The sequence below is a fragment of the Choloepus didactylus genome, chromosome 6 (genome assembly GCF_015220235.1).
Source record: "Choloepus didactylus isolate mChoDid1 chromosome 6, mChoDid1.pri, whole genome shotgun sequence".
NCBI lineage: Eukaryota > Metazoa > Chordata > Mammalia > Pilosa > Megalonychidae > Choloepus > Choloepus didactylus.
This window is the reverse complement of record NC_051312.1, coordinates 9190949-9205844: the sequence shown is the minus strand read 5'-3', so window position 1 is coordinate 9205844 and position 14896 is coordinate 9190949. Positions and strand designations below refer to the sequence as shown.

The 14896-nt window shown below is 43.8% G+C and overlaps 1 pseudogene; it reads right to left on the bottom strand.

The window, feature by feature from the left end:
• Positions 1-6230: 6230 nt before the first annotated feature.
• Positions 6231-7115, bottom strand: LOC119538829 (annotated as a pseudogene).
• Between the last annotated feature and the right edge of the window lie 7781 nt (positions 7116-14896).

Here is a 14896-nt window from a genome sequence, read left to right as displayed (position 1 = left end):
GCTAACAGAGGTTTTCCGGACACCACTGGCCATCCTCCAGTGAAGGTACCTGATTGCTGATGCATTACCTTGGACACTTTATGGCCTTAAGACTTTAACTATGTAACCAAATAAACCCCCTTTTATAAAAGCCAATCCATTTCTGGTGTTTTGCATTCTGGCAGCATTAGCAAACTAGAATACAAATTATATATAAATGCTCAAATAATTCTGCACTTCCCAAAATAACCCTATCAAATGAACAAATGCACCCAAGCCAAGAGAAAATTACAAATCACTTGAAGGATCTGGAAGACACGGACAAGCCAAATGAACAAATTGAACAGCTGCAAGAGATGCAAAATTTGGCGGAATTAATTAAAGAAGTATAAACAGATCTCCAAGACAACTTCAACAAGATGGCTAAAAACATACAGGAAGTCAAGAGAACTCTACAAGAGCATAAAGAAGAATTTGAAAGAGTAAATAAAAAAATAGCAGACCTTATGGAAATAAAAGACACTGTAGCTCAAATTAAAAATATATTAGAGACACACAATAACAGATTTGAAGAGGTAGAAGAAAGGATAAGTGAACTTGAGAACAGAGTAATTGAATGCAAGCACACAAAAGAACAAATGGGGAAAAAATTTGAAATGGTGCTCAGAGAAATGATGGACAACATGACGTGAACAAATACAGGAATCATTGGTGTCCCAGAAGGAGAAGAGAAGGGTAAAGGGCTAGGAAGAGTGTTTCAAGACATAGTTGAGGAAAACTCCTCAGACCTTCTAAATGACATAAATATGCAAGTCAAAGATGCCCAATAAACTCCAAACAGAATAAATCCAAAAAAACCTACTCCAAGATAAATACTTATTAGATTGTATATGTCTAAATTATCAAAAACATTCCTTTTTGATAAAAACATTTCAAAAGGTAGGAATTGAAAGAAGCTGCCTCAACCTGATAAAGGGCATATATGAAAAACCCACAGCCAGCATAATACTCAACAGTGAGAAGCTGAAAGCCTTCCCCATAAGATTGGGAATGAGACAGGAAGCCCACCTCTATTATTTGACATTGTGTTAGAAGTTCTAGCCAGAGCAATTCACCAAGATAAAGATACAACAGATACCTAAACTGGAAAGGAAGAAGTAAAACTGTCATTATTTGTGAATAATATGATCTTCTATTTGAAAAATCCTGAGAATTCAACCACAAAGCTACTTGAGCTAATAAACAAATTCAGCAGAGTGGCAGGATATAAGATTAATCCACTTAAGTTGGAAATGTTCCTATACACTAGCAATGACCTAACTGAAGACGCAATAAAAAAAAAAAATCTGATTCACACAATAGCAACTAAAAAAATCAAGTACCCAGAAATAAACTTAACCAAGGATGTAAAAGACTGCTACACAGAAAACTAAAACTTTTACTAAAAGAAATAAAAAAGGACCTAAATAGGTGGAAAATATTCCATGCTCATGGACAGGAAGAATAAATATTGTTAAGATGTCAATTCTACTCAAACTGGTCTATGGATTCAATGCAATTCCAACAACTTACTTTGCAGACTTGGAAAAGCTAGTTATCATATTTATTTGGAAGGGAAAGGGGCCTTGAGTCACCAAAAACATCCTAAAAAAGAAGAACAAAGTGGGAGGACTTATACTTCCAGACTTTGAAGCCTACTATAAAGCTACAGTGGTCAAAACAGCATGGTATTGGCATAAAGATAGGCATATTGATCAATGGAATTGAATTGAGAGTTTGGAAATAGACCCCCTAGATATGCAGTCAACTGACTTTTTTTTTAATCTTCATTTTATTGAGATATATTCACATACCACGCAGTCATACAAAACAAATTGTACATTCGATTGTTCACAGTACCATTACATAGTTGTACATTCATCACCTAAATCAATCCCTGACACCTTCATTAGCACACACACAAAAATAACAAGAATAATAATTAAAGTGAAAAAGAACAATTAAAGTAAAAAAGAACACTGGGTGCCTTTGTCTGTTTGTTTGTTTGTTTGTTTCCTTCCCCTATTTTTCTACTCATCCATCCATAAACTAGACAAAGGGGAGTGTAGTCCTTATGGCTTTCCCAATCCCATTGTCACCCCTCATAAGCTACATTTTTTATACAATTGTCTTCGAGATTCATGGGTTCTGGGTTGTAGTTTGATAGTTTCAGGTATCTACCACCAGCTACCCCAATTCTTTAGAACCTAAAAAGGGTTGTCTAAATTGTGCGTAAGAGTGCCCACCAGACTGACCTCTTGGCTCCTTTTGGAATCTCTCTGCCACTGAAGCTTATTTCATTTCCTTTCACATCCCCCTTTTGGTCAAGAAGATGTTCTCCATCCCACGATGCTGGGTCTACATTCCTCCCCAGGAGTCATATTCCACGTTGCCAGGGAGATTCACTCCCTTGGGTGTCTGATCCCACGTAAGGGGGAGGGCAGTGATTTCACCTTTCAAGTTGGCTTAGGTAGAGAGAGAGAGCCACATCTGAGCAACAAAGAGGCATTTGGGAGGAGGCTCTTAGGCACAATTATAGGGAGGCCTAGCCTCTCCTTTGCAGCAACAGTCTTCCCAAGGGCAAGTCCTGTGGTAGAGGGCTCAACCCATCAAACCACCAGTCCCCTATATCTGTGGTCATGTTAGCAATCATCGAGGTGGGGTAGGCCAATACCCCTGCATTCTCCACAGGCTCCTCAAGGGGGCTCTACATATTTTTTCTCTTTTTTTTTATATCAACTGTATGAAAAATAAAAAAAATTTTAAAAAAATACAATAAAAGAACATTTCAAAGAGACCATAAAAAGGGAGTAAGCAAAAGACAACTAACCTAAGGTAACTACTTTGATCAGGCCCTCAAGTCCACTGAACTGGGATATAACAGTCTCTTCAACAAATGGGGCTGGGAGAACTGGAAAGCCATAACAAAAAGAATGAAAGAGGACCCCTTCCTCACACCCTATACAAAAATGAACTCAAAGTGGATCAAAGACCTCAATATAAGTGACAGTACCATAAAACTCCTAGAAAATAATGTAGGGAAACATCTTTAAGACCTATCATTAGGAGGTCACTTCTTAGACCTTACACCCAAAGCACAAGCAATGAAAGAAAAAATAGATACATGGGAACTCTTCAAAATCAAAAGCTTCTGCACCTCAAAGTAATCTATCAAAAAGGTGAAGAGGCAGCCAACACAATGGGAGAAAATATTTGGAAACCATGTATATTAGTTAGGGTTCTCTAGGGAAAGAGAATCAATGAGAGATATCTATAAAAATAAGATTTATAAAAGTGTCTTATGCAACTGTGGGTATGCATGAGTCCAGATTCTATAAGGCAGGCAGCAAACTGGCAACTCCAATGAAGATGTTCGATGAACTCCTCAGGAAATGAGCTGGCAACTTCAACGAACTCCTCAGGAAATGCTACGCCGACCAGCTGAAGAAGTGAAGGTCCTCTATCTGTCTCGCTTAAAAGTCTTCAACTGATTGGATTAAATCCAGCTGATTGCATTCTCTCATTGTGGAAGACATGCCCTTCATTGACCTCATCAGTCACAGCTGCAGCCAATTGACTGACAATTTAATAAACCAGCCTGCTGGTTTATTAACCAGGCACAAACATCCTTGCAGCAATGGTTAGGCCACGGCTTGCTTGACCAGACAGCTGGGTACCATCACCTGGCCAAGTTGACACATGAACCTAACCATCACACCATGTATCTGATAAGACACTGATATCTTGCATATATAAAGAACTCCTACAACTTGACGACAATAGTACAAATGGCCCAATTATAAAATGGGCAGAAGATATGAAAAGACATCTCTCTGAAGAGGAAATACAAATGATTAAAAAACACATGAGAAAATGTTCATCTTCACTAGCTAGATGCAAATCAAGATCACAATGAGATATCATCTCACACCAATAAGAATGGCTGCCATCAAACGAGCAGGAAACTATGAATGCTGAAGAGGATGCAGAGAAATTGGAACACTTATTAATTGCTGGTGGGACTGTACAGTGGTACAGCCACTCTGGAGAACAGTTCGGCAGTTTCTCAGAAAACTAGATATTGAATTACCCTATGATCTGGCAATTCCACTTCTTGCTATATACCAGAAGATTTGAAAGCAGTGACACAAACATTTGTACACCGATGTTCATAGCAGCATCATTCACAATTGCCAAGAGATGGAAACAACCCAAGTGTCCTTCAATAGAAGAGTGGATAAAAAAAATGTGGTATATACATACAATGGAAAACTATGTCACAGTAAGAAGTAACAAGATCCTGAAACATATGGCAACATGGATGAACCTTGAAAATATAATTCTGAGTGAAATAAATCAGATACAAAAGGAGGGATATTGTATGTTACCACTTCCATGAACTCCCCGAACAATGTAACATCAGTGTCTTATAATGTGGGATATTGGGGACCTAGTGATAGCAGTAGCTAGTGAGGGGGAATGATAATCTAATATGTTCAGCTATGTTAATGATGGTGAATTCAAAGGTATGGCAATGGATGGGGGTGACAATTGTTTGTTAATGGGATTATAAGTGTCAGAGCTGTATTGAAGGAGAATAGGATTGACAGGGGCTGTTTAAAGGCAAGTTCCCCACAGATCAGCACCACAAATATAGATAGGTGCTTGCATGATATACTTCTAAGGTATGACAATAGCTCAGAGAGTTGACAACAGAAGGGTATATGGGAAATATCTACATATTGCATACTAGGGACTATAATTAATAGGAATATCATATTAGTATTACACAAATACTAGGGACAATAATTGAGGGCTGAAAAGAGCTATGTGATATTTTGGGTCATGAGAATTGTTTAAAATGGAGAGTGATGAGGATTGTACAACTAAGTGATGATAATGTGAGATACGGATGGATTATCATGGACATAACATATGCTATGTGAACTTAGGAACCCCCTACGTTATAAGTCAAGCCCTCAATCTTGAGGCTTGCTCGTGTGAAACTTATCGGTATAAAGGGGAGGTTAAGCCCACATATAATTATGCCTGGGAGTCACCTCCAGAGAATCTCTTTTGTTACTCAAACGTGGCCTTTCTATCTCTAAGTCTAACTCTGCAAATAAATTCATCACCCTTCCCCTGACATGGGATAGGACCCCCAAGATTAATGAGCCTTCCTGGCAACATGGGACATGGATTCTGGGAATGAGCCTGATTCTGGCATTGGGGGATTGAGAGTGCTTTTTTGATCAAAAGGGGAAAAAAAGGCAACAAAATAAGGTTTTAGGGCTAAGAGAGTTCAAACAGGGTCAAAAGGTTGTCCTGGAGGTTACTCCTATGCAAGCTTCACCTAGATATGCCAAATGACCACAGTATGATAAGCCCAAGTCAACAGTAGTCCCGAAAACCCTAAAGAATACCCGGATCCCTATCTGGGACTCTATCAAAGTTTTTACTCACTAAGTTTATACTTCAGAAACTTAAATCCTTCAGAGTGTTCCTGTGCCAGTTAAGTCCCAAAACCCAGAGGCAATAGCCTCTTCAAGAACATCAACTAGATGTGTCCCCTTTGCTCATGAAGTTGCTCCCCCGCCCCTGCTTTCTACATGAACAGGTTAGGGTGGTCACTGCCTAGACATCCCTGAAAATTGGGAAAGTGATTAAACCAGAGGAAGGGGTAGCAACAGCCAAGATGGAATTTAACAAAGGATTATGAATACTGAATCTTTATATAGTTTTCTTTTTCTTAGTTGCTAGGGTATTTGAATAGCTAGAAGGAAAGAATTGAAAGGGTGGAACTGTAACATATAGCATTCTTTGAAATATGTTCTATAGCTACTTGTTAAATTCTAATTTGAAAGCTATACCTTTTTGTATATATGTTATATTTCACAATAAGGAAATAACTGAAACCAAGGTAATATAATCCATAACAACTTTGGAAATTTCCTATATATCTACTTGTTAAATCACACTTTGAAAGATATAACCTTTATATATATATATTTCATAATAAGGAAATAACTGAAACTGTGGAACTGTAACATAATATTTTTGAAATTTGCTCTCTTACTACTTGTTAAATTGCACTTGGAAAATTATCACTTCTATGTAGATATGTTATATTCAACAATTTAAAAAAAGGATTAAAAAAAAGTTCAGCTTCTAAGTTGCAAAATCAACACTTAATGGAAAAAATTCAGTGACATGTAAAAATGTCACATTAATCCTTGCCTTTGAGTTCCTCCAGTGGCAATCACAAACAGAGGATGGCACACGGGCTTCCGGGGTTCTTGAGCCTTGTGTCGCCCCACTTCATGTTGCCGTGGCTTTGATTTATTAGGGAAGCACTGACTGCTCTTGACAGCTGAGTAAATACAATCCTGTCGTGCGACTACAAAATATGCAAAAAAGACCATGGGATTTGCAAATGTGATGGAGCATATGACTGGTTCCCCGATGTCCCAGGAGGACTCCCGCCAAGTGAGCCAAGCCAGTGCCCAGTCCTGGATGGGCAGCAGCGCTAACCCAGCCCCCAGGAACCCGCTGGTCTTGGTCCTGAGCGAGCTCCGATTCTAGCTCTCAGCTCTTCCAGGGAACGTGGCTCTTCCATCAGGCGGCCCATTTCCTCCCGTAAAGGGTCAGAAAGTCTTTCAAATGCAAGAGTAAACAGTCTGTGAACCAAGGATCTAGTGTTTTCCATCTCAGCTCACTGCTCAGTTTTTCTTTCTTGCGACACTGCTCATCATATGTTATTTCTATTAATGACAAGTTTAGAATCATTAATCAGCAAGACTTCCAACCAGGTTGAAGCTGGAATCTTGCTGCTGTGTGCTGTGCAGGTGGCTGCAGTTTTGACACTTCTGTCTTCATTTCGTAGGTCCTGAAGGAAGGAACCAGCAGTTGATGACATTGGCTTGACCACAAATTGACAGCACTGTTTTCTTGGTGGCAAAGTAAGTGTCATCAGGGGAAGGCCCCCTCTATAATTAACTGTTATTTCATTGGTGTATGACAAAGGTAGATTGATGATAATTCTGATTTCCACACAGCTTCGCTAACAACACCCAGGGATTCGGGTTTCAGGGGTCAGTATCAGCTGTGGGCACCACATCCTGGGCCTCTCAGCAGTGTCGCCCTCCCAGGAGGAAACAGGCTCCCTGGGGAGTCAGCCAGGCACCCCCCACTTTATCCCCAGCACTTGTTGGGGGCACAGCCCGCTGCTCAGCAAAGCTTAATGTTATGTTTTTGCTTTTCAGCTCTTGAAAACCTGGTTGACAATTCTTTAGAGAAAATTCTCTCTGTTTAAATAACTGGCCTAGTTTCGATCTCCTGATTGGACTCCAATACAGGAACCAAATCTTTAGACTGAAATTGGTTAAAAAAAAAAAAAAGGAAGAAAGATTCAATTTTCCTGCTTTCCTGTATCAATTTGTATTCAGGGTAACCAAATAGCTGATAATGGAAAGTTTCTCCTTCTGGAAAAATTCCAGCAAATCACGCAGAGCTAATGATACAATTAGAAAGTCACCGTTTTGCATTCCCTAATTAACTAGAGGTTGTAGGCATGTCAAAGGTCAAAGGGGAACTTTATAATAAACGTATTCTGCTGACAACATCTGCAGCCACTAGTCTATTTGCACATCACTAAAAGCAGAGCAAACCTCTTAAAGTGATGTGGGAGGACACAGCATCATCTATGAAAATTCTTCCCCAAATAATAGCCTCTAGATATACCTACCAGTTTCCTAGAAAACTGGAGGACAGAGGAACATGTTAAATATCACCACAAGGATGTAATCTGCCAGATCATGAATGTGGGGAATCCTAAGAGCAAATGAACCAGTTTCAGCAACAAATAAATGGCCTGAAAAATGGTGGGGAGGAAACTATTACAAATTAAAAACACTTAGTCTCTCAAAGGAATGCGTTATTTAGACTTTGCTTGGATCCTGATTCAAACAAATGAACCATAAGAAGAAATATTTTAGATAATTGAAGAAATTTGAACACAGACTGGGTGTGGTAGTTTGGAGCTGTTATGTACCCCAGAAAAGGCCATGCTCTTTTAATCCGTCCGTAGGTCTATTGTGGGTGGGACAATTTGGTTAGGTTGCTTCAGTTGAGATGTGACCCAAAAAAAATCTTAGCCTGGAGGCAGGGCAAGATGGCGGAGTGGTGAGGAGCAGAATTTCGTCTCTCCCCTAGAGCAGCTGGCAATTACCCAAGAACTATATGAAACAGTGTTTTTGGGGTCTCCAGTAACCAGTCACACATCGGATGCCAGTTTGGAATTGGAGGAAAAGCTGAGATCGCAGCGAACATTGTAAGTTCCCGGGACCAGGGGTCTGGCGCCCCTCCCCACCCAGACCTCACAGACTGTCTTGCTGCCGGCTCCCTGAAAGGGGGGGAAAAAAACAAAAAACAGCCATCTGCTGAGGGCAAGAAGGGAGGCTCAACCCAGCCTCAACTGCAGAATTAATTAACAAATTAATTAACTAACTTTGGGAGCTGGGGTGCTAAAGAAGGGCTGGGCTCCGAGAAGTGGGGGCACGTAAAAGCGGGCACCCATTCCCAGACTCCAAAAAAGCCATTTTTTTTTTCCCCTACATTTTGTCCCTTCTGGCTTCTCACTGATCCCTTATCTTTTTACATTTCAATAGCCCCCGGCAGGGGTGGAACTGAAGCGGTTGGAGAGTAATTATCAGAGAATAGCCCAAAGCATATCTTTAAATGCTCTATTCTGACACTGACAAAACTTCCAGGCTGGGGAAAGACTTTTAAAAGAGACTCTTTTTTTTTTTTCCCTTTTTTCTTTTTCTTGATTTCTACTTCTTTTTTTTAAAATCTAAAAGTAATATATGTGGTTATTTTCTATCAGAAAGCCCAGGTTGAGGGACTAGGCTGGGCTTGGGGGAGACAGAGTACCCACAGCGTCTTTGAGTTCCGTATTCACTACTGAAGGCCTCCACCCCCATCTTTAATTGGCAACTCAGGCTGACCAAGGAATCTACCTGGAGAGGCCCCAAAGAGGAGAGAGGAGAAGGGAATAGTGCCCCTGAGAGACAACTGGAGTTCTGAGGATTGGGAGAGTGGAGGGAGGTCCAGCTCAACTGGCAGTCCTCCTTCTGGGAATTCAGACCCCAGGGGCTGGAATTCAGATTCCAGCTTCAGTCAGCCACGCCCCCGACAGGATCAGAGTCACCAGGAGAACTAACAGCTCCACACCTCCTTACACTGGTGGGGGAGCTGTGGGCTGGCCAGCGCCACCTGCTGGACAGGAGAGGAAAAGCACCAATTCTAAAGGCCTCATAGGAGGGTCTCATTCTCAGGAGAACAACATACCCTCCCAATGAGACCTGGGCCTCACTAGACTGGGAAAATCTGACTAGGGTCAACCATATCTGAGGAGACCCACTCACAAAAAGGTTACATAGAGGCAGAGCAAGAAACAGAAAAAACAAGAGGGGAAAAATTCTGATCAACTAAATAGAACCTAAGTTAGAAGTCTAGAATAAGTTGAGCTGAATAACAGAGGCCAGAGAACAAAGCCAACTAACACTAAAACCACTAGGTAAAAGACAGAAAACAAGCTCCAAAATAAACTAATCAAGAAAATCAGATGCCTAGACAACTTAAGATAAAAAGCCATACCAGGAAACACAAAAACATGGACCAGCCAAAGGAACAAACTAATAGCTCAGCTGAGACACAGGAGTGGAGGCAACTAATGCTAAATAAATTTGATGAAATGAAGGAAGATATAGCAAAAGAGCTGAAGGATATAAAGAAGACACTGGCTGACCATAAAGAAGCATTCATAAACTTAAAAAAACAAATGGCGGAACTCATGGGAATGAAGGCCACAATGGAGGAGATGAAAAACACAATGGAGGGACACAACAGTAGATTTGAACAGGCAGAAGAAAGGATCAGTGAACTGGAAGACAGGTCATTCGAATTCATACACACAAAAGAACAGATGGTGAAAAAAATGGAAAAATATGAGCAGGGTCTTAGGGAGCTGAGTGACAACATGAAACGCACAAATATACGTGTTATGGGTATCCCAGAAGGAGAAGAGAGGGGAAAGGGGGCAGAAAGAGTAATAGAAGACATATTCACTGAAAATTTCCCAACTCTTATAAAAGACAGAAAATTAGAGATTCAAGAAGTACAATGTACCCCAAATAGAATAGATCCCAATAGACCTACTCCAAGACACTTACTGGTCAGATTGTCCAATGTCAAAGACAGAGAGGATTCTGAAAGCAGCAAGAGAAAAGCAATCCATCACATACAAGGGAAAGTCAATAAGACAATGTACAGATTTCTCTGCAGAAACCATGGAGGCAAGAAGACAGTGGCATGATATATTTAAGATACTGAAAGAGAAAAACTGCCAACCAAGAATTCTATATCCAGCAAAAATTTCCTTCAAAAATGAGGGAGAGATTAAAACATTTTCAGACAAACAGACACTGAGAGAGTTTGTGAATAAGAGACCAGCACTACAAGAAATACTAAAGGGAATGCTAGAAGCTGATAGGAAAAGACAGGAGAGAGAGAGTTGGAGAAGAGTGCAGAAATGAAGATTATCAGGAAAGGTAAAAGGAGAGGAAAAAGTAAGATATGACATATAAATTCCAAAAAAACAAAATGGTAGTAGAAAGTACTGCCCTTACAGTAATAACACTAAATGTAAATGGATTAAACTCCCCAATAAAAAGACACAGACTGGAAGAATGGATTAAAAAAACAGGACCCAACTATATGCTGTCTACAAGAAACTCACTTTAGACACAAGGACAAACATAGACTGCAAGTGAAAGGTTGGAAAAAGATATTTCATGCAAACAACAACCAGAAAAAAGCAGGAGTAGCTATATTAATATCAGACAAGTTAGACTTCAAAAGTGAAACAATTAAAAGAGACAAAGAAGGACACTATATATTAATAAAAGGGTCAATTCATCAAGAAAAGATAACAGTCATAAATATTTATGCACCAAACCAGAATGCCCCAAAATTCATGAAGCAAACACTGAGATCACTGAAAGGAGAAATAGACACCTCTACAATAATGGTTGGAGACTTCAATACACCACTCTCATCAATGGATAGAACATCTAGACAGAGGATCACTAAAGAAACAGAGATATTGAAGTGTATGATAAATGAACTAGACTTGACAGACATTTATAGAACACTACATCCAACAACAGCAGGATACACTTTTTTCTCAAGTGCTCATGGAACATTCTCTAGGATAGACCACATGTTGGGTCACAAAGCAAGTCTCAACAAATTTAAAAATATTGATATTATACAAAACACTTTCTCAGACCACAATGGAATGAAGTTGGAAATAAATAAAAGGCAGAAGGTCATAAAATTCACAAACATATGGAGGCTAAACAACACCCTCTTAGAAAACCAATGGGTAAAGGAAGAAATTACAAGAGAAATTAGTAAATACCTAGAGGCAAATGACAATGAAAACACAACTTATCAAAACTTATGGGATGCAGCAAAGGTGGTGCTGAGAGGGAAATTTATTGCCCTAAATGCCTATATTAAAAGAGAAGAGAGAGCAAAAATTGAAGAGTTAACTGCTCACCTGGAGGAATTAGAGAAAGAACAGCAAACTAACCCCAAAGCAAGCAGAAGGGAAGAAATAACAAAGATTAGAGCAGAAATAAATGCAATTGAGAACAGGAAAACAATAGAGAGAATCAACAAAACCAGAAGTTGGTTCTTTGAGAAAATCAATAAAATCGATGGATGCGGTCGCAGTTGATTCGTCGGGGGGGGGGGGGGTGGCGGCCGGTTGCTAAATCCTAGGCTCTCAGGATTGCTTGGAGGGTACCGGCGGCGGGGGCTCTTTCCCGGAGGCGAGGGAGAGGTGGGGGACTTGGCCAGGTCCCCGGCGGGGTGGCGTGCAAAGTATGGAGGGCGGCGAGAAAGGAACAGGCGGGACACGGTTCTTTTAGGGTGAAGAAGCCAAGAGAGAGAGAGCTTTATTAGGGGAGAGTACAAGCTTATATCGGGCGTTTAGAGGGCGGGGTAGCTGTAGAGGTTAAAGGCTTGGATTGGTTCTGAGAGGGCGCGGAGGTTGATTGAAAAGGGGCGAGAGTTGCTCCGGTAACGGTGTCTGGCAACAATGTATGCGCACTGGTGGTGATGGGAGTTGCACTGGCAACGGGGAGTGTCCGGGCAAGATAAGGGGGTGGGGAAAAGGCGGTTCCCTCCGGCAAGCCTCCCCTAACAGTGGTATTTTGGGTGAGGAAATGGGGCCTGCCTCCGGCCTCACTTTCCCAGGCCCGGGGGGCTGCGGAGGGCGCTGTCGCCCGTGCCCACCACCCTCCCCAGGGGCTGATCAGGTCCCCCAGCCCAGGCCCGCCAAGTTGAAGCACGTAATCAGTGTCCCGCATTTCCCCCTTCTTTTCTAATTAAAGGAAGAAGCTTACCGGAGAGGCCCGCTAAGGGATGAGGGAAGGGGGAGGCCGGGGAGGGGAAAAGGGGTTGACGGTGGCTCAGCGAGGCTGGAGCTCGGCGTTGGTGTGGCGCCCGAGCGCTCGACAGGGGCCTTGCTGCTTGCGGGATGGACGAGGGTGGGGGGTTTAAAGTTGGAGGTTCAGAGAAGCTGGAGCTCGAGGTTGGCGTGATGTTCAGGCGATCGAGAAGGGCCTCGCGGTCGGCGGGTTGACCGGTGGCGGTGAGGTCGCGGAGGGTTGGTTGTCATCCCGGAGTAGGGAGCGTCAGAGGTGGCGAGTCGCTGGTACTGGACTTGCACGAACGAGGAGAAAATAGCATCCGTTTGTTTTCTTACAAGCTGGACAATTCTTTCGAGCGCAGGTTTCTTCAACTCTGGAGACAAAGGTGGTGAAAGGCTTACTCGGCTCCTGGAAGAGCTTGGTGAATTTATTAGGCCGACAGGCAGAGCAGTTGGCAAACGCTTGTAAGGCGATTCCCCAAAGGATAGGCCAAAAGGTGGCAGGCGCATTAATATAGGCAGATGCATTTATAAACGCTCCCGTGCCCAAGTAAGCTTCGGGGTGATGATAGACTCCAGTGGCTGCGTCTTGCTCGCTTTGCTTAGCTGCTTCCGCCTGGAAGTGAGCACGCCAATCAACAAACTGGCCGGGGTTAAGAATGGAACGGGCAAGCGAGGCCCAGTCTTGGGGGAGGCAAAAGTCCATGGCGAGATCTTGCAGTATTTGGGAAGCGTATGGGCTACCTAACCCGTCTTCCTTGATGGCCCTGCGAAGCTGCTTGATAGTATCTGAGTCAATGGGATACCAGTCGTACGGTTTCTGTGGTGTGGGGGTAAGGTTAAGAGGAAAGCAGCGAAAAGCACGAGAGAAAGGAGGACGCGCTTGCAGAGGGCTTGGCGCGGGAGTGGGGGTAGGGGGAGCGTTGCCCCAAGGGTTGCCTTGAGGTGTAGAAGGCAGCCAGGGGTTGTTAGTCGGCAGGGTGGGAGGAGCGGCGGCAGCTGCCGGTAGCGGCTCCGAGGGGGAGCTCGCCGGAGGGGGAGGCGGAAGTGGGAGGCCCCAAGCGTCGCAAGACGGCGGCGTGGTGGGAGTGGTTAAGGCATAAGATGGTGGACTAGCTCCGCCCTGTGAAAGGGCGGGGTAAAGCGCTTGCGGTTTCCGGCCCAGCTTAGGGCTGACGTCATCGCCGGAGCACTTCCTCCCCTCGATGGAAGAAGAAGGAGGAGGAGGAAGTTCGCCATCTTGGCGAGGCTCAGTGTTATTTTGTTTTTTGGGAGTCACTTCGAGCGCGTTGTTAATCTGCTCGACTAAGGACTCTGTGTCCGAATCGTGGTCCACATTAGTATCGCTGTCTGAATCTGTTGACTGGGTTGATAGGGCCTCCTTGGATTTAATGGGGCCTCGATCAGGGGGGAGGGAGCCTTGAAGGCAGGAGCGGACGGTTATTAAGGTGGGGAGCAAGCCGGGAGGGAAGCGCTTGCTCTCATGTTCCATGGCGTTGGTGACCCGATCAATAAGGCGATCATAAGTAACAGGGTCCCAAAGATGGCAAGTGGTGAGCCATGGGTTAAAGGGCAGCAGGAGGTGCCAGTATACTTGCAGCTGCCGGACAGACACCTTACAGCGATGTGTGTCTAGGAGACCAGCCAGAGCACGAACTTGGGGTGCTTGGCGTGCAGATAGACGATTACCCATAGCGGAGTGAGAAAAGAAAAAGGGGGGTTGATTATTGAGTAAAGAAAATGAGGTAAACCGTGGTCGCGAGGCCGAAGGAGACGGCGAGAATAGAAGGCAGGAGCCTCTAGTAGCGAGAGCAGTTTGGGGGGGGCGGTCGCAAAGAGGCACACCGCGCGAAACAAAGAAACAAAGACACAAAGGACCACAGCAAAGTAATGGAGGGGAAGAGGGAAAGCTACTGGAGGAAGAGTGTTAGGAGGAATGGGGGGACATAGGAAGAGAAGACGAAAGGTAGTTGGGGGTAAGAGTTAGGTTAACGCGGGAGGAAAGGAAGAGCGGCCCGGGCGCGGAGCGGCGTGGAGAGGCGGCTCCGGACGTGGAGCGGCGAGGGAGAGGCGGGCTCCGCGGGGCGGCGAGGGAGAGGCGGCCCTTACTTTGCAGGCGAGGAGAAGGGGAGCTGGAGAGGCGTCCGGGCGAGCGGGTGGTTTTACTGGACCGCTGCGTGGAGAGGACTTTTAATTCCAGGGGCCCCACGTTGGGCGCCAGTTGCAGTCGCAGTTGATTCGTCGGGGGGGGGGGGGGTGGCGGCCGGTTGCTAAATCCTAGGCTCTCAGGATTGCTTGGAGGGTACCGGCGGCGGGGGCTCTTTCCCGGAGGCGAGGGCGAGGCGGGGGACTTGGCCAGGTCCCCGGCGGGGTGGCGTG